Source organism: Paroedura picta, chromosome 12 (genome assembly GCF_049243985.1).
Source record: "Paroedura picta isolate Pp20150507F chromosome 12, Ppicta_v3.0, whole genome shotgun sequence".
NCBI lineage: Eukaryota > Metazoa > Chordata > Lepidosauria > Squamata > Gekkonidae > Paroedura > Paroedura picta.
Window position 1 is genome coordinate 7,622,149 of NC_135380.1, and position 25,879 is coordinate 7,648,027.

General features: G+C 49.9%; 1 protein-coding gene across 7 annotated transcripts in view; it reads right to left on the reverse strand.

Annotated features, from left to right (window-relative positions):
* Positions 1-25,879, reverse strand: part of LOC143821347 (protein CEPU-1-like) — a 761,945-nt gene that overhangs the window by 72,491 nt on the left and 663,575 nt on the right. The window lies entirely within an intron of this gene.

Sequence of the window (25,879 nt, forward strand, 5' to 3'; positions counted from 1 at the left end):
CCTCTGTTGACACAGTCCAAGGCAGCATGCGCCTTCTTTACTGCTCCATCACACAAGAACTGAGGCACAGGTTCTGCAAGTGGGCTTGGGAAATGGAAGAGGACAGCATCTCCGAGTCTTCCTTGGGGCATGGCCTGCAGAGACATCCTTGATGCAACGGCCAAGTGCAGCCAGAATCTCTCTGCTGCTGAAGGGGAGACGTTGTTGGGATTCCCCCAGATCATCAGCCTGTGTTCCCATCTAGAGGCAGCACAGGATTGCCCTGCAAAGAGGTAATAGGGCAGCTGATCATATTGAAGGGGCAGAGCGAGAGCTTGAGGGGCCCTTGTGCTGCTGCCCTAACTCACTCCCACCGATTGCACGGAATTGCTGTGCCATCCTGTTGAGCAAACTGATTATGCCGGAGTGGTCCACTTGCCCACTCTTTAAAGCATAGCGTCATGTTTTCGACCACTTTGTCAGAGCTGAGATGACTAAGGGGTCCAAAGAAAAGAGCTTCTGGGCTCCTTCTGATTCTCTGGAGCTGGCAAAGCAGGGGATTGATTGAAGGCTGGGAATCAAATGCCTGACTGAAGGGGATGTGGAACAAGAGGAAGGAGAAGAAGAAGAAGAAGAAGAAGAAGAAGAAGAGGAAGAGGAAGAGGAAGAGGAAGAGGAAGAGGAAGAGGAAGAGGAAGAAAAGGAGGAGGAGGAGCTAGTTTCTTGTAAATCGCTTTTTACTTCAAAGTGGCTCACAATTGCCTATTCTTCCTCTCCCCACAACAGACACCCTGTCGGGCAGGTGAGGCTGAGAGAACGGGGATCAGTCCAAGGGTCACCCAGTTGGCTACAGGTGAAGGAGGTGGAGCAGGGAATCAAACCCAACTCCAGATTAGAGGCCGCCGCTCTTCAACGCCACACCAAGTGGCACTCCATCAGCTTGTGGTTCTCTTCCGATGGGCCAAGGCTTTAATGGACACGCAACGAGAGAAAATGACTCGCCAGATTAGAAGTCCACGCTCCTAACCACTGCACCAAACTGGCACTCCACCATGAAGTAGGAGAAGATAGCTGAGGGATGGGAATGGCGGGAGAGAATTCTGTGTGTTTTGATAAGCATTCACCCAGAAAAGGGCTGGGAAACTTTGCGACCCATAGGCCAAATCTCTCCCTTCCCCACACGCAAATGCCCTTTACCAACAATGGATGAACCCAACTCTCCTGGCACATTGATATACTTTCCCTGAACACAGGTATGCCATTTCTTCTGACCTTCTCTCTCATCTGTTCTGCATTTCTCAGAGAACCCCGCAGGCTTTTCCGCGTTCTGGCTGCACATCTGGCAAGAGAGTCAAAGTCTGTTATGTAACAAAATGCTTATTAAATCATCGTTTTGTAGGCAGTAAGAATGAAAGGAGCAAGAGGGAAGGGTAGGAATGCGCTAAACTGGTGACGGAAGAGATTAAAGCTGGGGTAGAAAAGAAGCCTTTTAGAAAAAGAAAGACTGGCAGGGAAGAAATTGAAATAGTTCAAGATTTCTCTACTCCTTAGCTCAACCATCAATCAAGGAGGAGACCGCAACCAAGACATCAGAAGGCGATTGGGACCCAGAAGGAACTAGGAAAGATCATTTCGTTTAAGGGAGCATTGCAGGAGATCAAGATAATCCACATGATGTTGTTCCCCATTACTATGCACGGATGTGAAAGCTGGACAGCGAAGAAAGCTGATCGGAAGAAAATTGGTTCGTTTGAAGTGTGGGGCTGGGGGTAAGCTCAACTAAAAGAAGAACCAAGAGGGTGACGGATCAGATCAATCCTGGATTCTCCCAAAAAGCCAAAATGACAAAATGGAAGCTATGGTATTCTGTCCATATTATGATGAGGTTCATTGGAAAAGACAATAAAGCTAGGAAAAGTGGGAAGCAGCGGGGGGAGGGGGGAGGAAAAGCCAACACGAGATGCATTGACTCAAAAAAGGAAGCCACGGTCTTCAGTTTGTAAGATCTGAGCAAGGATGTTAACAATAGGATGTCTGAGAGGTCATTTTGTCCTGGGGTTGCTGTAAGTTAGAAAAGAATTCACGGCACTCAGCAAACACAGGGGGGAAAAACAAGGCACAGAGAATTTCATGGGCATCCCTGTTTCCAACTAACCCTCTGCAAGCGCTTCAGGGTCATTGGCAATCTAGCCGTCACACAGCACAGCCCCATCTCTGCAGGACCTGTCATAAGCAAACCAAGGTCAAGGTCCAAGCGGACACCCTTACTGACAAGAGTGACTCCTTCTCCTTTTCACTCCCCTGGGACCACTCCTCTGAAGTGCTTGCCCAAGACTCAAGCTGGCCCAGTACCCGTAATAGAGACTTCAGAACTGCCTCTGCCCAGCTGGTAGCTTCCTGGGGTAGCAGAAACCTGAGACATGCACAATTAGCAGAGGGAACTCTTGAGGAGATCCTGCCAATAGAACCCGGTGGATGCTTACCTATGGAAACAAGGGCCATAGAGACCCAGCCGGCTGATGGCTGCTGTAGAGCAGGGGTGGTCAACCAGTGGTCCTCCAGATGTTCATGGACTACAATTCCCATGAGCCCCTGCCAGCGTCTGCTGGCAGAGGCTCATGGGAATTGTAGTCCATGAACATCTGGAGGACCACAGGTTGACTACCCCTGCTGTAGGCCTTCAAGGCAAGAGATGAACAGGGGTGGCTTGCCATTGTCTCTCTGCTTAGCAACCCTGGACTGCCCTGGTGGTCTCCCCTCCAAGGACTAACCAGGGTGGACCCTGCTTAGCTTCCAAAGTCTGATGAGCTCAGATGAGCTGGGCCATCCGGGTCAAAACCATTGCCTTCCCTTCCTCTCCCCAAGAGAGACACCCTGTTTGGTAGGTGGGACTGAGAGCACCCAGCTCTAGCAAGACTGGGACTGGCCTTAGGTCACCCAGCTGGCTGCATGTGGAGGAGCGAGGCTGACTCTCCCGATTCAAGGCCGCAGCTCTTAACCACGACACCACGTTGGCTGTCTGCAATTATCCTGAAACTCTGGGTTACAAGGGGAGGATCAATAATGTTGGGACAGCCTCTCTTACGGGGAGGCTTGTCTGCCACTATTGATCTTCTTATCGAGGGACCTCATTAAGCATCTCAGGAACCACAGAGTTCCCCAAGACGAGGCCTGAAAGCCACCGCCATGACACGAGCCACACGCGTCCCACGTTAGCTGCAGACAGTTTGCCAGCAGACTGACTGCCTCCTTCCTCGAATGCTTGGTCCCACCTTTGCTCCTGCATGCATGGCCACAGCCCCCTTGCTTCTTGGGACACAGGGACACTTCTTATCCAGGTATCACCAGGGAGGTTTGAGGCTGTTAAGCACTGGGCAAAAACTGCACTCCACCGCAGGATGTTCGTCTGCAGCTAGAACATTCCCTTTTTCTTCTCCTTTTGTACAGAAACAAAAACCTCTGGAACATGGGAGCCACAGAGAGAGAGAGAAGGGGGGAAAAGAGAGAAAGAGGAGAATGCTGTCCAGCTGTGGGGGGGTAATTCACCTGCTAGCAAGCTTTGAAGTCCTCCCTTTTTTCTCTTTTTGCTTCTGACTCTTGCTGCAACGGCTTCTGCCAGTGTCCCGCACACAGGTAAAGGGGGGAGGGGGAGAGAAATCCCATCCTTTTCATGTCTTGTCACTGCCGAGTCGAGATAATAATAGTCTTTTTCTGATCCCCTGAACTTTCCCATCTGCTTGGTAAAACAATGGCAATTCTTCTTTCTCCCGTGCTCTCTCTCTCCTTCTCCCTCTCCTGTCCTCTCTTTTATTTCCGTCCTCCTACTCTGTAATTTAAAGCCATGGCGATGCTGTAGCCCCAGGTCCCTTCCCTTCTCTCCTCCCTTCCAACTTTTTTTTTTTTTTTAATACACTGCAGTTATTTCAAATGGCCTTTCCTCTCCGGCTGGCACACTTTTCTCAGCCGCCCCTGGAGATGTAGAACACGTCTCTCCCGATGAGGGTCTCGTCTAGACAGAAGACAGAGCTGCCTCTTTAGCTCAGGAAACCGGATAGATCTTGTGCAGTGCTCTTGCAGTTCTCCTTGCTTCTGTCCAAAGGCCAGGAAGCAGGAAATCCCTTGCCTCCTGGTTACCTTTTCTAAGGATGGCAGGGGAGCGACTCAACCCTTTGTGACAAGGTGGATAATTACCAAAGAGTCAGAATAAATTTGAAAAAAAGAAGGCAGTGCCATGTAAACAACAGCTGCTGAAGCAAGGAGGCAAGGAAGGAAGGAAGGAAGGAAGGAAGGAAGGAAGGAAGGAAGGAAGGAAGGAGGGAGGGAGGGAGGGAGGGAGGGAGGGGGTACGGAGGGATGGATGGAGGGAGGGAGGGAGGAAGGGAGGAAGGAAGGAAGGAAGGAGGAGAGGGAGGGTAGGAGAAGGAAGGATGGGAGGGAGGGAGGGAGCTTCCAGTATAGACAAATTACAGAGTGCCAGGCAGAAGGAACTAATCTCTGATGTCTGGTGAACAACAGCAACAGTGGAAGATTTCTCAAGCTCAAGGACTTGGGCCAAGATGGAACCTTGAAGTTGTCTTAGTCTAGCTCTGGGTAAGGATGCCAGCTTAGGACTGGGAAAATAATGGAGATTTGGGGGGTAGAACCTGGGAAGGGCAGGGTCTGAGAAGGGGAGGGATCAAAGCAATGCCATAGAATCCATCCTCCAAAGTGGTCATTTTCTCCAGAAGAACTGATTTTGGTTCTTGGGAGCCCAAGTGTAATGGTGGGGATCCCCAGTTGCTACCTGGAGGTTGGCATCCCTAGGTCAGATTCCTCAATTTCTTGGTCTCTACAAAATGAGGTGGGGATGAGACAAAACTCATATGTGAGCAGCTATGCATTAAGGGCCTGATCCTAAGCCCACTGAAGTCAATAGAAAGACTCACATTGTCCTCGAGGGGCTTTGGTTCAGGACCTAAGCAAGGAAGTGAACCAAAGAGCAAACCTTCACAGCGGCCCACCTTCATGCCCTGTTTTCACACCCACTCTGTTTTTCCGGCAAGCGGTCTCAAGCCTTCTGAGAATTTCTGTGCTTTGGAGTCTGATCTATCCGACCGATGCATGCATCTGGAAAGTGAATCTGCATTAGCTGTCCTCATTCCGCACACTTTGGATAATGCACTTCCGATCCACTTCAGAAGCACAGGAAAAGCCAGCTGCAAAAGCACATGGAAAGTGCGCTTTATGACATGTGCTGGTGTGGTCACGACCTGTGGGGGATTTCTTTGGTGCGTGAGTGTACACCCAGCTGTGTCAGCAAGGTCTCCCTTCTTGCAATATGTGAAGGAAGAGTGGCAAAGAGACAGTGCCCTCCTGTCCCAACAGAGTCACAAAAGACACCCTGGACCCCACGGGAGGAGTCTGGGCGGGAGGCCTTTCGCCAAGACAATGGGATTAGGGTGGCCAGGGAACAAGCCCCTGACAGTCTAGCCGCTGTCCATGTGCTCTGAGGCTTTTCTTAGTGTGCCAGCAGCATGGGGAAGGAGAGACGCTGCAGGGGCAACTTTTCAAAATGTGCCACCAGAATGTAGAGGAGTGGAAAAGTGCCATTGAAGAAGCACATTTGGGTGAGTCAAAAACTTCAAGGTAAGTTTGAGTTGCATTGTCTTTTTTAAAGTTACTGATAATAATTTGAAGAGCAAATGGAAATTGTCTAGGCTCTCTAGGACATGTCTGGTGGCCAGCCTCCAGGTGGAGCCTGGAGATTTTTTGGATTCGTTCTGACCTCTGTGCTAAAGTCATCAGCTCCCCTGGAGAAAATGGCTGCTTTGGAGGAAGGGCTGTATGGCATTTATCCTGCTGAGATCCCTCTTCTCTGGAGGGACGGACCAGAACAAGTGGGATGAAATTAATGCAAAAGGAATTCTGTCTAAACATCCGGAAGAAGTTCCTGACAGTCAGAGCGGTTCCTCAGTGGAACAGGCTTCCTCGGCAGGTGGTGGGTTCTCCATCTTTGGAGATTTTTAAGCAGAGGCTGGACAACCATCTGACGTAGAGGCTGATTCTGTGCAAGCTCAAGGGGGTGGCAGGTGACAGTGGATGAGCGAGAGGGTTGGGAGTGTCCTGCACAGTGCAGGGGGTTAGACTAGATGACCCAGGAGGTCCCTTCCCACTCTAGGATTCTATGATTTTCTCCCAAACCCACCCTCCCCAAGCTCTACCCCCAAAATATCCAGGAGTTGACATGCCTAAAGGTTTCAAATGATGACACATAATGAATTCCACCACCACCCCTCACCAAAGACATGACCCACAAAGTCCAGAGAGGTAACAGTGTGCATGAAATGTGCAAATCAGAATCACTTCCACGCTGGAGCATCATGAGAACAACATCCGAAGCAGTGTGGTCTAGTGGTTAAGAGCGGTGGTGTCTAATCTGGAGCTCCGAGTTTGATTCCCCACTCGTCTCCCACATGAAGCCAGCTGCGTGACTTTGCACTAGTCACAGCCCGGTTAGAACTGTTCTCACCGAACAGTTTTCTCAGAGCTCTCACAGCCTCACCTACCTCACAGGGTGTCTGTTGTGGGGAGAGGAAGGGAAGGGAATTGGAAGCTACTTGGAGGTTCCTTTGGGTAGTGAAAAGCAGGGTATAAAAAACAGCTCTTCTGCTTCTAGATCCTGCGCACAGTTCTCTTTGCTCTCAGTCATCATTCTCTTTGGTGTAGTGGTTAGGAGTGCGGACATCTAATCTGGCATGCTAGGTTGGATTCTGCACTCCCCCACATGCAGCCAGCTGGGCAACCTTGGGCTCACCACGGTGCTGATAAAACTGAGTAGTAATATCAAGGCTCTTTCAGCCTCACCCACCTCACAGGGTGTCTGTCGTGGGGAGAGGAAAGGGAAGGTGACTGTAAGCCACTTTGAGCCTCCTTCGGGTAGAGAAAAGCGGCATATAAGAACCAACTCTTCTCCTTCTCCTTCTCCTTCTCCTTCTCCTTCTCCTTCTCCTTCTCCTTCTCCTTCTCCTTCTCCTTCTCCTTCTCCTTCTCCTTCTCCTTCTCCTTCTCCTCCTCCTCCTCCTCCTCCTCCTCCTCCTCCTCCTCCTCCTCCTCCTCCTCCTCCTCCTCCTCCTCCTCCTCCTCCTCCTCCTCCTCCTCCTCCTCCTCCTCCTCCTCCTCCTCCTCCTCCTCCTCCTCCTCCTCCTCCACCTCCTCCTCCTCCTCCTCCTCCTCCTCCTCCTCCTCCTCCTCCTCCTCCTCCTCCTCCTCCTCCTCCTCCTCCTCCTCCTCCTCCTCCTCCTCCTCCTCCTCCTCCTCCTCCTCCTCCTCCTCCTCCTCCTCCTCCTCCTCCTCCTCCTCCTGGCCTTCCCTTCCAAATCCCACAACTCCCTAATGCTTAGATCTACCTTGCCCTAATCTCTGTCTCCATACCTGGATGGAAGCCTCTTTCCCTAGCCTGACGTAGCCTCCGAGCAAACCTCTTTAGAGCCAGGAGAGCCCCTTCCACTAATATCCCCACCAGCTGTCGTTTCCTTGATGTTTGTCAAATGAGGGAAGTCCCAAGATGCCATATAAATTAACCACACACGGAGTCAGTGGCAGTCCCTGCCTTTGAACCTCCTTTCCAGCACACACAGCTCTCAGCAATACGGCACAGGGACTTGGAAGAAGAAAGGAAACAGCTTTACGTCCGACCGAGGGGTAGTCAGAGGTGAATGCGCGCAAGCTGATGCCTCGCCAAAGTGCTGACATAATCCCACAGTTCCCATATATTCTGTAGGATGAAGCTCCCGGTTACAAAGCCTTCTGAGCCGGGAACCAAAGAGGGGCTCCAGACTTGCCAGCATATGCTCCTCTTCACCCGCTCAAACATTTAAGGGCTCAGCGGGAGGGGAAGCGGCCCCCTCCACAATACGAGATAGGGCAGCCCATAAAAATTGTGTTAAAATTGAATATATATTGTTAGAATATTGCCTTGGATAGGTTTCTTGTTTTTTCTGCTGGTATTCTATTGTGAACCTTCCTTTTTTTTCCGTGTTGTAGTCTTATCAGTATATAACATTGGCAAAACACTATAAAATGAAATACCAGTCGGACAAAAAGCAGTTCAGACTGAAGGCTACCCTAAATAAAAGAAGGGGGGAATAGATTTTTACAGGATTCCTGCAGCATCTGGGCCAGCCAGAGCTCCTTGGGCAGTCCAGAACAAGGACACAACCAATGAGAAGGATGTAGTGCTGGGAAAGGTTTCCATCTCTGCTTTCGGACATTCCTGGAGATTTGGAGATAGACCCTTGGGAGAGGAGCAATCTTAGTGGGGTGCAATGCCCTACCGCAAGGGTGGCCGGATAATGGGTTTAAACTTCAACTACAACGATATAGGCTAGATATCAGGAAAAAGTTTTTCACAGTCAGAGTAGTTCAGCAGTGGAATAGGCTGCCTAAGGAGGTGGTGAGCTCCCCCTCACTGGCAGTCTTCAAGCAAAGGTTGGATACACACTTTTCTTGGATGCTTTAGGATGCTTAGGGCTGATCCTGCGTTGAGCAGGGGGTTGGACTAGATGGCCTGTGTGGCCCCTTCCAACTCTATGGTTCTATGATTCTATGATCCTGCGTTGAGCAGGGGGTTGGACTAGATGGCCTGTATGGCCCCTTCCAACTCTATGATTCTGTGATGCTATGATCCTGCGTTGAGCAGGGGGTTGGACTAGATGGCCTGTATGGCCCCTTCCAACTCTATGGTTCTATGATTCTATGATCCTGCGTTGAGCAGGGGGCTGGACTAGATGGCCTGTATGGCCCTATGACCTCTATGATTCTATGGCTCTCCAGATGCCCATGGACTACAATTCCCATGAGTCCCTGCCAGCGCATGAGAATTGTTTCCCATGGACATCCAGAGAGCCACCGTTGAGCCATGCGTACCGTAGTGCCTATCCTCTAAAGCTGTGATTTTCTGTAGGGGAACTGATGCCTGGAGATTCTGCGAGATTTCCATGTCCCATCTGGAGGTTAAGTAATTCTAGTGCAGGAAGAGTCTTGCTGTACTTTCAGATGATGCATACGCCCCCCCCCCAGCCCCCCTCTTTTCCAAGAGGCAAAAACTGAACCGAAACCGAACTAGAGAAACCTGCAAACAACCCCAAATTATATACGGTGCAGCGCAATTCATGCTATTGGCCTTGCCAATGCATGCTATTGGTCAGTTTCATTTTAAACTGGACCCAAAGCTCCTCCCAATGGTTGCCTCCAGTTTATTCTCCCAACCCTTTGATGCTATTGGCATTCCACACCAGTGTCTTGACCTTTTCTCTTTCTCCATGCACTGTCTTTTCATGCTATTCAAATGTTTCGACCAATCCACACACCAGCCTTGAGCAAATTAGACCAGGAAAGGCAGGATCCAAATAAGTTAACAAGCCATAACACTCAAGGGAGCCCGGTCATAGGCAAGAAACCCTACAGCGGTTGCTAGTTATCCTCGAATTCGCGAGTTGGTTTCGCGAGATCAAAACGATGGCTTCACGAGATCAAATGAGGCTGCCAGATTTCGAAGACAAACAAAGCCCCGGTGTCATCAGTCCTCCGAAGCCAACGGAGACTGTACATTCAGATAAGCGACTGTCTAAACCAGCGCAGGGGGAAGATTATTACGGCTGCACGCTGGTAAAGTTCTGAATTGCGAACGCACGGTGAACTGAGAATGACCCCCGTGTAGTCAGCAGAGGAGTGCGGTTAACACACCCTGGAATTGTTCCCCAAGGAGAGATGAGATGGATGAAGAAAGGAGGTTAATGGCACCACTCGTTTTTGAAAGAAGGGCTACGGAAAGCACAGATGTAAAACATGTCTCTTGGGAGAGCAAATAAGACACCCAGGGATCTTCTTAATGGACTGGAAACAAAAAGAAAAGGAAAAGAGAAAAGGAAAGGAAATATATGTGGTTGAAAGAAGGAAAGGGTTTAAGTTTAAGGAAGTGAGATTAAGTGCCACAAAGATTGAAATTTTAGCATTTTAGGAATGGGTTAAGTCGTCTTGGAAGCTACAACCTAGGCTTTCTTAACCAAGGATTCATGAAAACCTGGGGTTTCTTGATGGCCCTGGAAAGGTTTTCTGAATGGGTGGGGATGAATTATTTTTATATATTTTAAAATTTGTTAAACATTTATTGGATGATATGACCATACATGGTCATGTCGACCTGCCCTCCCCTCCCAACATAGCCAATGATGGGCCTGGAGGGAGAGGGGAGGGGCCCCAGGTGGGCATGTCCACAGCTCTGCTTCCCAAACATAATCTGTACAATCGTACCACTTCTGGGGTTTCTCGAAGCCTGAAGAATGTTTCAGGGGTTTCTTAACGTTAAAAAAAGTTGAGAATGGTGGCTATAACCCTAACCCTCCCCCCCTAGAATCATAGAATCATAGAGTTGGAAGCGACCACATGGGTCATCTAGTCCAACCCCCTGCACTATGCACTGTTGTCAGAGAAGTCCAAGCAGGCTTCTGTTGCTTTAACCCTTCATTTCACCCAACTCAGCCCTGAGTTGAGACTGCAATTGGACCTAAAGCATAATTCAAAGTGCATTGTGGAACTTCTTCTCTGGGGACCCCTTGACACATTTTTAAAAAGGCAGTCCACCCTTGTTCCTTCATAAGATGACCACGACACTCCTGCCCTGCCTTAAGGTGACCAACGTATCTTGATCAAAGGGCATGTGTGAGGATTTCTGCATGTTTCTAGATTTGCATTTTTTCTTTTGTTTCACCGCTGACCCATGGCCACCCCAAGGGATTTTCAAGGTAAGAGACATTCAGAGGTGGTTTTCATTGCCCAACCTCCCTTGATATCCCTTTGAGGTCTCCCAACCAAATATGAGCCTTTGCTTAGTTTCCGAGATCTGATGAGATCCAGCTAGCCTGGCTTTTACCAGAAGTACAACTTTGAATTTGGCTATTCCTGTTCAGGATTTTGCGTTTTTACAAAAACAACCCAAAATTTAAAAAAAAACAAGCAACCAAAACAAGGTCATGTCTAAAGGGACCCCTTCCCCCACAAAGAAAACCAGGATTAAAATCCAGATGGATTCACACAACCCTACTTGGATGGAAACTTGCCTGCTCTGGATTCACTTCAGGTGGAAATAAGGGATTTTTTTTTTCTTTTTTGAGGGATGCAAACCAACCTGGGAATCAATAACTTCCGAAAGGACTACAAGCCCTCCTGGCTTTGCAAACAAGCCTGCTGAGACCAAGAGCTTGACCCAGACTAGACCCGCTTTAGCCTGTGAAGCCTTACAACTCATAGTATTCTGGCAGGCATGGTGCATCTCCACCCCCCTTCTCCACTCCCAGTACACATTCATTCCCCAGGATGCATGGTATTTCCCAACCTGGAGACTTTTGGGGGTGAAGCCTGCAGACGATGGGGTTTGGGGAGGGGAGGGTCTTCAGTGGGGTACAATGCCATACAGTTCACCCGCTAAGCCGCCATTTTCTCCAGGGGGACTGATCTCTGTGCCACGAGATGAGCTGTAATTCTGGGCGATCCCCAGGTCCCACCTGGAGGCTGGCATCTCTAGTTGCTGCTGGGATCCAGCTGCTATCCAGCTGATCAATGGCAGGGAGTGGAGGGAGGGTATCCCCCTGCCCCCAGTGGTGGCATGATAGCCATGGGCCATCGCCCTACATCAGAATTCCCCAGCTGCCTGCAGGTCTGAACAGCCTGAAGATGTCAGGGCTATTTTATACTCTCAAACATCCCTTTCTCTGGCTCTAAATAGACAATGGGTTCCAGCTTCCGCTGCAACAACCCGATGACAGCTGAAAAGAGTCTTCCGTTCCAGGGAGGCTCCCGGTCTTACACGAAAGAGCGACCTTCCGCTTTCCCTCTCCCCTTGTGAGCTCCAAACTACCCGTCACCAACTCATTCCATCTCTGTGCTCTGCCTCACACTCGGATGCCAAACGTGGCCAGGATCCCTCCCAGGCTAATCCAGCAGCGGCTGCTCGTGACGTGCTTAATATTCACGGCAGCTAGAACATTTCACGGCGAATTGGACGCACATTCAACTGGAAATGGAAATTTTATGACTGTTCTTATGCTGAGCTGCAGATTACACCAGCTGAGAAAACATGGCAGCAAATGAACAACCTGTGAACTGTAAAGTATATTAATAATGAAACCACCGGCCGGGAAATGAAGGCTTTATTCTGTTTATCTTCTGCTCCATTAATAGAAAGTGCCCTTAGCTAGCTCCGCCCCATTAGGCAACCATCTGGGCAAGGAGAAAGTTCAGAGGGTGTCACCGTTTGGGAGAGTGGAGCGTGGGAGGAGCCAGCATATGCCCCTCCTACGAAGACCACGGTGATTGGTCTCAATGAAGGTTATGTTCCTGGGTAGGCTCCACACTGGGGACATCACAGCTCCTGTGCAGGAGCACAAATCCCAGGCAGACCAGCGCACCAGGCCAAATGCTCCCCAGCGTGGGAGCAGGAAGAAGCAGGCCAACCCACCCTGGTCCAAGCTCCAGCCTGCTGCTTGGTGCTAAGCCTCCGGCATGGAAGACTGAGTGCTATCCTTAATAGAGTTACACCTTTCCAAAAGCAATGAAGTCCATGGGCTTAAAAGGATGTACCTGTTTAGGATTGTACCAGGTGGGTAGAGACTGGGGTCTAAGAAGATCAGAAGATCAGTTTCTCTCTCACCTCCAAACATTTGATCTTAACTGTTGCCCAAGGGACTATTCTAAATTTAGTTGGGTTTTCACCACCTCCCAGAGGGCTAGAAACCTGCTTTAAACAATGAAGGTGATAGTCACACAGCATCCGGCAAACACTGGACAATGGAGAAAGGCAAGCTGGAACCGAGCATTTCCTAAAGAGCTCCAGCCAAGGAGCCCAGAAACCGCCTCCAAGCCTGCAGAACTGACAAATGGTGCTCAAGCGCCAGGCTGGTCCCTCCACGGCCAGGCAGGGTCCTGCCTATCTCCTCTGTCACTCCCTCGCCTGGAATGATTTACCGACCTGCAGTGTAATTAGTGACAACTGGAAAAAGATGCCAGCCTCCGAGAAGCCAATTGTGGGGGCTCGCAAGACGGGGCACCAGATGGCCAAGCCTGGAAAAGAATTCTGGGGAGCTCTTGGGGGGGACGGACCTGCTGGCTGAGGCTTCTCTCCAGAAGCCCTGAGCTCCCAAGAAGGGGACTTGAACTGAAGGTGGAGATGAAGAAAAATACAAAACAGATATCCTCCCCCACAAAAATACACCCAAGGAGTAAACAAAGGGGAACAGGTGAAGTTGAAAAATGAGAAATCTTTATCTAGATCTCTCCCCAAAGACCAGTTTCTAGGTTATAAGTTCTGAGCGTGGAATTACAATTTAGGAACGGACATCCCCCACCCCCTCCATATGTAGCATATCCCTCTCATTAAAAGTGGCCTTGCCACTGAAACCAACACACTTAAGAGAAATGGGGTATAAAAAACACAGCTCTTCTTTTTTGGGACACCACTGCCAATTGTTCAATTTTCGAAGTATCCACAGAGCGCTCCCAGATTCCCTTCCATGTTCCAGCCCATCTAGGACCTTTGCCTCATGCTACCCAAGTACTGGTTACCATGGAGATGATCAGTAGATTTGAACCCTTGTTTGCTTATTGTTTAATTTCTTTCACAAAAAGTCTGAAGCACTGCCCATGAGGCTGGGAGTTCAATCCCAGCAGCCGGCTCAAGGTTGACTCAGCCTTCCATCCTTCCGAGGGCGGTAAAATGAGTACCCAGCTTGCTGGGGGGTAAACGGTAATGACTGGGGAAGGCACTGGCAAACCACCCTGTATTGAGTCTGCCATGAAAACGCTAGAGGGCGTCACCCCAAGGGTCAGACATGACCCGGTACTTGCACAGGGGATACCTTTACCTTTACCTATACACACACACACACACACACACACACACACACACACACACACACATATATATATACCTTGCTTTTCACAACCTGAAGGAGTACCGAAGCAGCTTACAAACACATTTCACTTATTCTTCCCACAACAGAGACCCCGTGAGGTAGGTGGGGCTGAGAGACCCCCGAGAGAATTGTGACTGGCCCATGGTCACCCATGTGTCTCAAAGCATCTTACAACCACCTTCTGTTCCTCTCTTCACAACAGAGACCCCTGAGAAAACTACCTTGGGTCACCCAGCTGACTGCATGTGGGCGAGGAGTGGGGAAATTACTCTTGAACCACTACACCATGCTGGCTCTCGATCCAGCAAGAGAATTCCCATCAGGGATGCCAGCCTCCAGGTGGGACCTGGGATGCCCCTGGAATTACAGCTCATCTCCTGATGATGGAGCTTTGCTCCGCTGGAGAAAATGGATGCTTTGGAGGGGAAACTCAGGGGTAGTCAAACTGCGGCCCTCCAGATGTCCATGGACTACAATTCCCAGGAGCCCCTGCCAGCATTTGCTGGCAGGGGGCTCCTTGGAATTGTAGTCCATGGACATCTGGAGGGCCGCAGTTTGACTACCCCTGCTCTATGACACTGCACCCCTCTGAAGCCCCTTGTCCTCCCCAGGCTCCAACCCTAAATCTCCAGGTGGTTCCTAACCTGAAGCTGTCAACCCTACTCTCCTATCATCTCCTGGTGGGCAGTGGGGACCTGACAACCCTAATCCCCATGCCCTCCCCTTGCAAGGGATGGAGGGTTCTGCGTCGACATCTGAGGCTCTACAACAGTGGTTCTCAACCTTCCCAATGCCATGACTCTTTAATCCAGTTCCTCATGTTGGGGTGAACCCCAACCATAAAATTAGGCAAGTGTTCTTTCACAGAAATTAAACCCAACCTGACCAATGGCGTGAAGATCCATTGTTCATAAATTGTTTTTTTCTTCTGGGGTTTCTCAGTTCCGTTCTGCCTCTTGTCCCACCATGCCGATCTCGCTCTTTTCCGCTGCTCCAGACAGACGAGCGCTCTATCTCGATCTACCCCGCAAGGCTGTTGTGTGGATGGTGACCCCCGGCCAAGCTGCATGCCCTGCCGTGACTCCTGTGAAAGGGTCATTCGACCCCCAAGGGGGTCCCGACCCCCAGGTTGGGAACCACTTCTCTACAGCCTCAGCAAACCCTTGGATTGCAAGGGAAATCTTTGCAGCCAGCAGTCGGCAAGTGAGCATCAGGCCCCTCAAATTCTTGCTCTTCTGAAGTTATTTATGCCTTTGGCTCAGGTGCCAAGGAAACCTGAACCACCTGCCGAACAGTACAGCTGTGCTTCCCTCCCCGCCCAACTGCAACTACTACAGCTCCTGCAGGCGGGGGGGGGGGGAGAGAAGCACACACTCACAAAAACCTCACATCACAGAAGCTAAAATGCGCCGGAGCAGAGTTTTTTCTCAGCTAAGGCTTCCTGGTGTTGACAGAATGGGGACGCGCTTCTGCAGCTCGGAATTTTATAATAATACCTCGGGGGAGTCGCCGGCAAAGTTGGGCCAAAATATAATTAGTTTGCACAGCTATTAGAGGCTGATAAAAGGTTTTAATTTGTGCAGAGATGTCCCGGATCTCAGACACTGTGTTTCTGGCTCTTCCTTTGCTGCCCAGAGCTGACCGAGCCGGTCAGAGGCACGGCGGTTTCCATATTTACAGAAGAAACGAGGCGCTCGTCCGGAAGGCATCTTTATTGTGGGGGGGAAAAGGTACCAGACAATCTCTCACTAGCAGGCGACTCCCAGGTTTCCCCTCTCCCCTTTCACACAGCGTGCGCACGGAGCATCATTCATGCCAGGAAAGAACACAGCAAATTCATGCGGAGCCAGGCACTGGGAGACAAAAATTAACATCTCAAGCACAGTTCCAGAGCCCAGGGACACTGAGCAGAGCCGCCCAAGGGGAGCTGGGGAGATGGAATCTATCGCTCTGCTAGCTCAAGGCAGGCGCACCCAGTCGGGTGTGGCTGAGCTTCAGGGTGCACATTTTCCTGACAATGCGCCTGCCTGTGGCAAAACGAGACACGGAAATACCTTGCTGAGCCCACTGGCATGGTGTGCAAATGAAGAAGAAGAAGAAGAAGAAGAAGAAGAAGAGAAGAAGAGTTGGTTCTTATATGCCGCTTTTCTCTACCTGAAGGAGTCTCAAAGTGGCTTACAGTCGCCTTTCCTTCCTTTCCTCACAACAGACACCCTGTGGGGTGGGTGAGGCTGAGAGAGCCCTGATATCACTGCCCGGTCAGAAGAGTTTTATCAGTGCCGTGGAGAGCCCAGGGTCATCCAGCTGGTTGAATGTGGGGGAGCGCAGAATCGAACCTGGCTCGCCAGATTAGAAGTCCACACTTCTAACCACTACACCAAACTGTCTGAAGAGACAGACCTGGTGTCAAAAGCCTTATGATCTGAATTATGCGGGCATCCGAGACATTTAAATGTGCCGTTTTAATTTTAGGGTTGAAGCGCTGGCCGAAGATTCCAGAAAAGCTTGAGATCGGAAATGTGTCAGTGGATGCATGCCCTACAGCAGGAGTAGTCAACCTGTGTCCATGGACTACAATTCCCAGGAGTCCCTGCCAGCGTTTGCTAGCAGGGGCCCATGGGAATTGTAGTCCATGGACATCTGGAGGGCCACAGGTTGACTACCCCTGCCCTACGGCCTTCCAAGAAAGGGTCCTCATCAGCTTGAGGCCTGACAAGCCTTTCTCCAAGTAGCCTGCTTAGGGAAGCCGGTACTCTTCCCCCAGAATGAAAGGTCATCTCTGGACTAAAGAGATCAGTTCCTCTGGAGAAAATGGCTGCTTTAGAGGGGGACCCCATAGCATTATCCTCCACTGAGGTACCTCCCTGCCCCCAAATCCTGCCCACAGCCAGCTCTACTCCCAAAGTTCTTTGGTATTTCCCAACCCAGAGTTGGCAACCCAAGGCCTGCTGGGCTCTCCTGGGCCTAATATAAGGCCAAATCATTAAGGAAGCCTTGCATGCAGAGATGCCAGCCTCCAGGCCGGTCCTGGGGATGCTCAAGAATTATAGCTCATCTCCAGACTAAAGAGATCAGTTCCCCTGGAGAAAATGGCTGCTTTGGAGGGTGGATGCCATAGCATTATACTCCACCAAGGTCTCTCCCCATCCAAAATCAAGCCCACTCCTCGCTCTACCACCAAAGGCTCAGAGCATTTCCCAGCTCAAATCTGGCAACACCACTTGCAGGGTCTCCACATTTGCTCCTGCAATCCCTCTGTTTTCAACCGGTAGTCTAAACTAGTGCTGCGAACCGGGATTGCAGGCTGCCATTCTTTGTAATCCTAGAGTGCAAGGCCAAGCAAAAGACAATAGCTGGCCATAACAGCTGTCTCTGGTTAGCTATCGAAAGAGGAAAGAGCTCATTAGCTCACTCTGTGCAATTAGCATTGGCAATCTGGCATCGGTGCTCAGGAGGGCCATTCTAGGGGTGGAGAGCAACAGCAAATGATGCCGTGACTGCCATTCTGTACCCATCACAAAGCTCTAAGAATTTGCTGGTCTGTGTGGTTTTTATCACAGAGATGTATGAATTCCTAGAGCGTTGGGATATCACTTCCTGCTACAAACCAGAAGTGGCACTCCTGTCACATCCCTTGTTCCTACTACAGTGAAAGCTCCACGTGGGGACTGGAGTCTGGAGCTGGGAGCTTGCTGTCCACCCCTGAAAAAAATGGCAAACTCAGAAGCAATGGGCAAAGGGTAGGGATGCCAGCCTCCAGGTACAACCTGTAATCCTCCCAGAATTACAGCTTGTCTGCAGACCACAGAGATCAGTTCCTCTGGTGGAAATGACATTTGGGGAATGGAGACTCGAGCATCATGCCTCCACTAAGCTGTCTCTACAGCTTAAATGTCTGAGATGCAGTATCAATCCACGAGATGCTCTTCTGTTCTTTTGCTTCCAATGTTTCCACCGCATCTTTCTGTGAGGTTAGCCTCAGACTGTGCATGCACACTTCAACACGCATGAGCCATCTCACCAGGAGGCATGGTGGCCAGCGAAGAGGGCTTGCAGCAATGGCGGGCAGCTGGTGCCAAGACAGGCTCTCTTGGGGATATCATTTCAGCACTTGTGGTGGCTGAGATGCCAGACCATTTGATCCAGTCCAGTCGTTCCCCTGACGAGCAGTCCCCTGCCCCCATTTCCCCCCTGAGCTCTGACAACCCCACCATTGAACCTTCCATTCCTGACCATCTCAAAACCCCAACGTGAGATCCCATGCCTCCCCAGCAGCCAGTGGGCAAAGGCTTTCCCAAGAGCTTTGCATGGTTTTGAGGCAGGCTTTGCTGTCACGACTCCTCCTTCTCCCCCGGGCCTCAGTTCTGCCTTCTGCCAGTGGAGTCCAAAGAGTGTTCCTGATGTAGTCCGTGGGCCTTGTGCCATGGCAGCTTCCTTGGAGACCGGCGGAGCTGTACTCGGGGGTGACCTCTCCCATTCACTTCCAAAGCTCCCCTCTTGCCCTCCCTGATTAAGTGCCCATCAGAAACGGTGGCAGATTTACAGGTTAAAGCATGATTTAGTGGCCCATGCTGCAGCCAAATTAACGCCGGCTATAATATAGTTTACCTCATTAAACAATGCACACCAAGATCCCGTCTGCAGTAAAACAATTGGTCTCCGAAGTCTAGTACTCATCTTCCAGGGTTGCTGGGAGATAATAAATGGGTAATATCCCGGCGATAATGGTAATAGAGTCACGGCTCAGAGCTAATATTATGGCAAAGCAGTAATTATTTCAACAGTAAACAAGGTAACGGTTGAGCTGCCGACAGGATTTGAGCCTCTTGAAAGGCTTCAGTTAATGTAGCGGGATCCCAGGACGGTGGGTTGGCTCTCGGCAAAGGAGATGAAGGCCTCTTCACCTGCCGAGCAAAGAAGCCACGCTGCCCTCTTGTCTGTTGGCTTCTGTAGGGGTCGGGGCTTTCTGGCTCCATCCCTCACACAAGAAAGAACGGATTAGCATTGTGGGAAGGCGTCCTACGGTAGACCTGGACAAGATGCTTAAGGAGACCTTCTTTCTCAAAGAGAAGGAAACAGTGGTAGAAATAAGGTGGAGGAGTGGAAGGGGGATGAAACCGAATAAAGGGAAAAGAAAATGAAATTCAACTGGTGATTGCGGCCTTGAGGTTGAGGGGAAACAGGGTGTAGTGTACACGGGGCTTTTTACCCAGTCACAGCTCGAATAAATCCCTGCCATCTACAGTGAATTCTATTTCCACTTTGAGTTTGGGCACTTTAAGTTTTCCCTCTGCAACATGCATGATTGATCTGGAGTGATTATTCCTTTCCCCTGCGAGATCCAGAAGTGGGTATAAGCCTTGATATTTGAAAAATCGGCATCAGTAAATGTGCAGCTCTCTGCTTGTTGTAAATTAAGTTACTGACTCCTGCCTCCAATGTTGTAGCAAAGCAGTCTTCCCTGATTGGCCGGGACATCAGTTCAAAGACTTCCTGGATCCCAGTTATAAGGATTGCCTTAAAGTGACTGTGCTCCAGAAGCCCTAACTTTTCTCAGCAGAGATTTGCCTCCTGGATTTATTCCTCCTTCCTCTGCTGTCTCCAATCCCTCCTCCCTCATTCAAGAAAAGAAAGAAAGAGGCTCCTGCTGTCCTTGGCTCCCCTCCCCGCTCTGAGCTTCCCAATCAAGTGCAGAACACTTTCTGTTTCAATCGGGGCGGGGGGTAGAGGAAGACCCGAATTCATGCCTGAATGAAACCTTCCGCTTCTTGCTTGAGCATAAAAATCTAGGTTCATTCAGAAAGAAGCAAAAAAGAAAAGAGTTTTGAGAAAAAAATAGCTTCGGGGGGGGGCGTGGGGGTCCAGGCATCGCCCCGATCTAGAGAAATATCTACCAAGTCTGCGAAGGGCTGCTGAATGTTTATTTCATTAGGTTTGTCATCAGACAAAGTGATGTTCAAAACTGGGGCCTTCAAATTTTAAAAATCTTATTTTGAACCCCCCCCCCACCAATAACATCCTATTTATTTTAAATGTCACGGCTTTACAGTGAGAACAGACCTGACAGAAGCCAGACCCGCACTTATTAATCCCTAGGAATGTTCTACTTTAAATTAGGCAATTATGCAGCACCCCACCCCCGTTGCCAATATATTTCGGTGCTTGACACTCCATCTCTTTCTATCGCTTTAACGGAGGGGAGAGGGGAAAAAAAAGATCATCTCCACATTATCCTGTCCATCAATAATCGGATTCATCTGCAGACAATTCTTTCCCCTCTCGGGCTGTCTATTTCCATGGCTGTCTCTGCAAAACACACGTCAGGAGGAGCAGAATTACCAAAAGGCACTCGGTGTGACAGCGAGAGAGGAAACTGCTGATGGTCAAGGTTTTCGACAACTGGAAATGGATTTCCCCGCAGAACCGTCATGTTGCAGGCAGCTCAACTTAAGTTTCAAAATACCTTCTCCGGTGAATTGTAACCCGTCCTTCCCACTTACCAAAATCATCAGGATCGCTTTCCCGCAACAAGAGAGGAAAAGAAGAAGAGTTGCTCTTTATACCCTGCTTTTCACACCCCGAGGGAGTCACAAAGCAACATACAACCACCTTCCCTTTGTCTCCCTGCAACAGGCACCCTGTGAGGGAAGCATTTAAAAGGCTGCCATGTAGAGCAGGGGTAGTCAACCTGTGGTCCTCCAGATGTCCATAGACTACAATTCCTATGAGCCCCTGCCAGCAAACGCTGGCAGGGGCTCATGGGAATTGTAGACCATGGACATCTGGACGACCACAGGTTGATTACCCATGATGTAGAGGATGGAGCAGAGTTGTTCTCTTTCGCCCCAGAGCCAATGGGATGAAATGAATGCAAAAGAAATTCTGTCTAAACATCCGTAAGAAGTTCCTGACAGTTAGGGTGGTTTCTCAGTGGAACAGGTTATCCATCTGTGGAGGTTTTTTAAACAGAGGCTGGAGAGCCGTCTGACGGAGAGGCTGATTCTGTGAAGGTTCAAGGGGGTGGCAGGTGACAATGGATGAGCGATAGGGTTGTGAGTGTCCTGCATAGTCCCGGGGGTTGGACTAGATGACCCAGGTGGACCCTTCCAACTCTATGATTCTATGATTCTAAGAGGGGTTGAGAGAGCTCTGGTATTACAGAAGAAGAAGAAGAAGAAGAAGAAGAAGAAGAAGAAGAAGAAGAGCTGGTTGTTATACACCACTTTTCACTACCTGAAGGAGTTTCAAAGTGGCTTGCAATCGCCTTCCCTTCCTCTACCCACAACAGACACCCTGTGAGAGAGGGGAGGCGGAGAGAGCCCTGATATTCCTGCTCGGTCAGAACAGCTTTATCAGTGCTGTGACAAGCCCAAGGTCATCCAGCTGGCTGCATGTGCAGGAGTGGAGAATCAACCCCAGCTCGCCAGATTAGAAGTCCGCACTCCTAACCACTACACCAAGCTAACTCTATAAAAACACCAGTTCTTCTTCTTCTGTGGCCTCTTGGCACTGATATTCAGAGGTTTGCCACATCTGAACATGGACGTTCCCTTGAGTCACCATGGCTAGTAGTCGGCCGGCTCTCACCTTGAAACAATTGCCAACAAAGTAAGGAGTCATCTGTGAACCTCCTTGTGGTGCAATCCTCAAATATGGCTCTTTTAGTGGAGGCTAATTGCAAATGTGGCTCTCTGCGAGCCACACAAGGACCACTGATGTTAAGAAATTGCCTCCCTAGACAGGCAGGTCCCCTCAGCATAAACTGGGTGCTTCAGTGTTAATTACGAGGCACCAGCGTGTTATCTCCTGCCTTTGGCTTGCTCCTAGCAAGGCACAGATCTCCTCCCCTGCCCTTTCCGATGCCAACAGTTCATGGCGACACTTTATCCAAAAGGCTGCAGGAAGGTCCATGCCAACACCACCATCACCTTGACAACACAAGAGATTCCACTGAAGGAGAAAGCAGTTGCCATAGAAACCCTGGATTGGCCATAACTAGACTTCCTTAACTAGAACACTCCGGTTTCTTATTCACATATCTTCAGACGGTGTCAACGCTGCAGGGCTAGAGGAGGCTGCGATAACAAAAAACAAAACACACACACACACACACACAGGCACCCCTAAATGCTTTGGGAAATACACAGCATCACCCTTGGGATACTTCATGGGCTGAAGGGTTCCTAACTTGTGCACATGGATTTACTCAAAAGCCAATGAAGTCTCATCTCTATAAGACTACCTTTGTCTGGTTTTGCTTGTGGAGAACTGCTGTCAGTGCTGGGGGATTGCGAGGAGGTTGGGGAAAAGCTGCAGGCTTTGGGGGCGGAGCCTGTAAAGGGCGGGGCTTGGGGAGAGGAGGGACTTCAGTGGGGTATAATGCCATAGTCCGCCTTCTAAGCAGCCATTTACTCCAGGGGAACTGATTTCTGTTGCCTGGAGATGGACTATAATTCCAGGGATCCCCTGATCCCATGTGGAGGCTGGCATCCCTAACTGTGAGCCAGCCATGAATGCAACGTCGGGCAATCCACAAACATTTTAGTCTGCTCCTGAGTCAAATGACTGACAGTACAATCCAAAGCAGAGTTACATCCTTGTAAGTTCACAGATGTCAGTGGATTTCTAAAAGGGTTAACTCTACCATACTGTTAAAGTGAGACCCCAGCAGTTTTAAAAACTATATTGCTCCTGCAACATCTGATCTGCGTTGGAGAGGTAGACTGTAATACCATGTTCTGCCTGGTGGTGCCGCTGCAGGGAGGCAGATGACAAGTGAACACGCCTTATTAGTCCTCTTAATTAATACAGAAGCATCCAGTTTATGCTGAGGGGACCTCCCTGTCTAAGGCTGCACATTTCTTCCACTCTAGCTGAAGATACTTTACAATGCATATCTTACTTTCAAACTTTCATCCCTCTGTTTTGTTCACTCTCTAAACAGCATAACCAAAACAAAGCATGCACATGGCATCCTGATCCATTCTGAACTCACACACACAAGAAAATCTTATTTTCTCCTTAAACACTACTTAAAAAAATCTTGTTGAATATAATCTTGCACAGCTCTGCATTGTGGGAGCCGGGCGGAGACTTAGGGGGGCACATCTGAGAAATAATTATAATATGGAAATTGCAAAAGGCAAGAGGAACAACCATGTTGCCTCCGGGCCAAATGCTCTCAGACATCCAAATCCCTTGGGCTTCGTCCCTTCCCAGCACCGGGAGGTCAATCTGGCATGCAAACCAAGCTGCTGGAGAATCAAGAGTTCAAGCCAACATCTCTGCCTAGCCTGTCTCTGCGGCGTGATGAGATGTTCAAACTTCTGTCATCATTAACAGACTGAAAGGTCTGCGGCTGAACCCAATTAATTATAGAGCAACTCTATAACTCTGCTGAACAAGTTCTCAGCAAGGCTGACAGACCTGGGTGTGGGTGTGGGCATCCAGGGCAGAGGGAGAGGAGGTCTGTTACCGGTGCAGAGAAATCGTCTGCCTGTCTCCCACACGCGGTTCTGTCGGGTGACCTTCAGCAGGCTGTTTTCCCCCACTGCTCGCTCAGTCACTTGGCACGGCAGAAGAAGAGCCTCTTGCCTGCCACGGTAACAATCTCGGCCCCTCGCAGGACTTCGACCATCTCGGCACAGTTTCAGGCTGTCGGCGTCTGCCCCGACCAGGTGCCAACGCGGGCCTGACACCTCCTTCGCTAAATAGCATCTCATGTCATGACATCTGCCAGCTCGGGCGGAACACGTGATGCCAATTAAAGCTCTGGGGCCCGAGCTAACGAACCGAAGGTGCTTTTCGGCCAAGGGAGATGGAGAGAGAGGGGCCAAGAGAAGGACGCATCAAAAGGCTTCCTGAGCGGGGGAGAAACAAAGGCCTTGGCAACCGTGCATGGATCTTTCTGCCCGTGGCAGTGAAAACGACACCCCCCTGCCATTACTAGCCATCACTAAACATCCGCATAATGACAGCAGCGTACCCCAGCCTGGAAGATGCAAAGTCTCTGTCCGCAAGGTCCTCACAGTCTCCTTTTAGTGGAGAATGCCAGGAAGGGAGCAAAACAAATCAGAACCCAGCCTTCCTCCTTTTAATCATGTTATTATACTTCACCACTTAAATATATATATATCGTGATGACTCGACAGGTGCCTCCAAGGAAAGCAGGTCCTACAAGACAGAGAAAAGCATTCCTCTAGTACTGAAAATATGGAAATCATGTATTCATTGCCGCAGGCTGCAGGTCAGGCCACAAGGCTGTGTGGCTGTTCAAATGCATGCATGGAACGCATGTCACAATGGAATAACCTGGTGGTGGAAAGCCATGTCAAGGCCTGGTTGACTGATGCCAGCCCCCTGTAGGGTTTTCAAGGCAAGACAGGAACAGAGGTGGCATGGCATTGCATGCCTCTGCATGAGAATCATGGACTTCTTTGGTGGTCTCTCATTCATGTGCAAGCCAGGGCTGACACTGCCAGTTTGGTGTCGTGGTTAGGAGTACGGACTTCTAATTTGGTGAGACAGGTTTGATTCCCTGTTCCCCACATGCAGCCACCTGGGTGACCTTGGGCTCGCTACAGCACTGATAAAACTGTTCTGACTGAGCAGGAATATCAGGGCTCTCTCAGCCTCACCCACCTCACAGGATGTCTTGCAGGGAGAGGAAACGGAAGGAGAATGTAAGCTGCTTTGAGACTCCTTCAGGTAGAGAAAAGCGGCATATAAGAAGCAACTCTTCTTCTTCAGTAATATCAGGGCTCTCTCAGCCTCACCCACCTCACAGGGTCTCTGTTGTGGGGGGAGGAAAGGGAAGGTGAATCTTCTTCCCACCCATCTTTTAACCCACTCAGAATTGTCCCAGCCCCAGCTTCTTTTCACCCCATAAGGAGAAAACTTTCTCCAAACCCGGGGTGGGAGATGCCAGGAACAGAATTCGGGGGGGGGGGGCTTTTGCAGCCAAGTAAGTTCTCTCCTGCTGAGCTGTGGTCCTTCCCTCCCTTGGCTGCAATTTGATTCTATTTCAGTTGACAGCCAGAAGAATTTGGAAAGGAAGCCACCCTTGAATGAAGACATATGCGAAGGCACAGCAGGCTCCTCTATCCCCATGGGCCTTGAGCATTCAGAGAGATCAGTGGCGGAGGCAGACGCCCCCCCCTCCCCCCGCCCACCAAGAAACAAAGAACCATCCCCTGGAAATTTATCTTCCAGCTCAAAGCAAAGGAAGTCAAGTAGTCGGATTAGGGATGCTGCAGACAGCCATGATGTTTCACTTTCAGTGTGGAAATGACAGATTCCGAACACACAGACATTTCTTTTTGGAGGTCTGTATTCCAAGTAATCCGTGCAAAGGAGGATTCATATGAATATATCAAAGGGTCTGAAGCTGAGCCAGACCACTGGTCCATCTAGCCTAGTCATGTCTTCTCTGATGCTAGGGGGTCTCCAAGGAGAGGCAGAGGTCCTTTACCCAGATGCCAAAGACTGATTGTGGCATCCCCTGAATGTTATGCACATGCTCCAATGGATGGCAGTAGTGAACAGTAACACGAGGCTCTGTTGGTTTAAAGCTAGGCCTATTCTGCACACAATAGATAATGCACTTTCAATGAGCTTTAGAAGTAGATTCTCCTGTTCTGCACAGGAAAACCCAGCTACCAAAGCACATTGAAAGAGTATTATCCTCTGTGTGCGGAATGGGCCCTAGACTACTACCAAGCCTCAGTTTGAGAATCTCCAGCATGCAAGAGATGCCCCCCCCCCAAACATTCATGTCACTGTTTCCATTGTTAAATTGCTCTTCTCATTAGGAAATTTTGCCTCCTGTTCAATGGCAATCAGCCCTCCTGTTACTTAAGCCCATTAGATCCAATCTTGCCTCCAGAAGCAGCCAGGAACGAAGTTCTCACCCCATGTTACAGCGGCTCAGATCTTTGAAAGACAGGGGAATATGC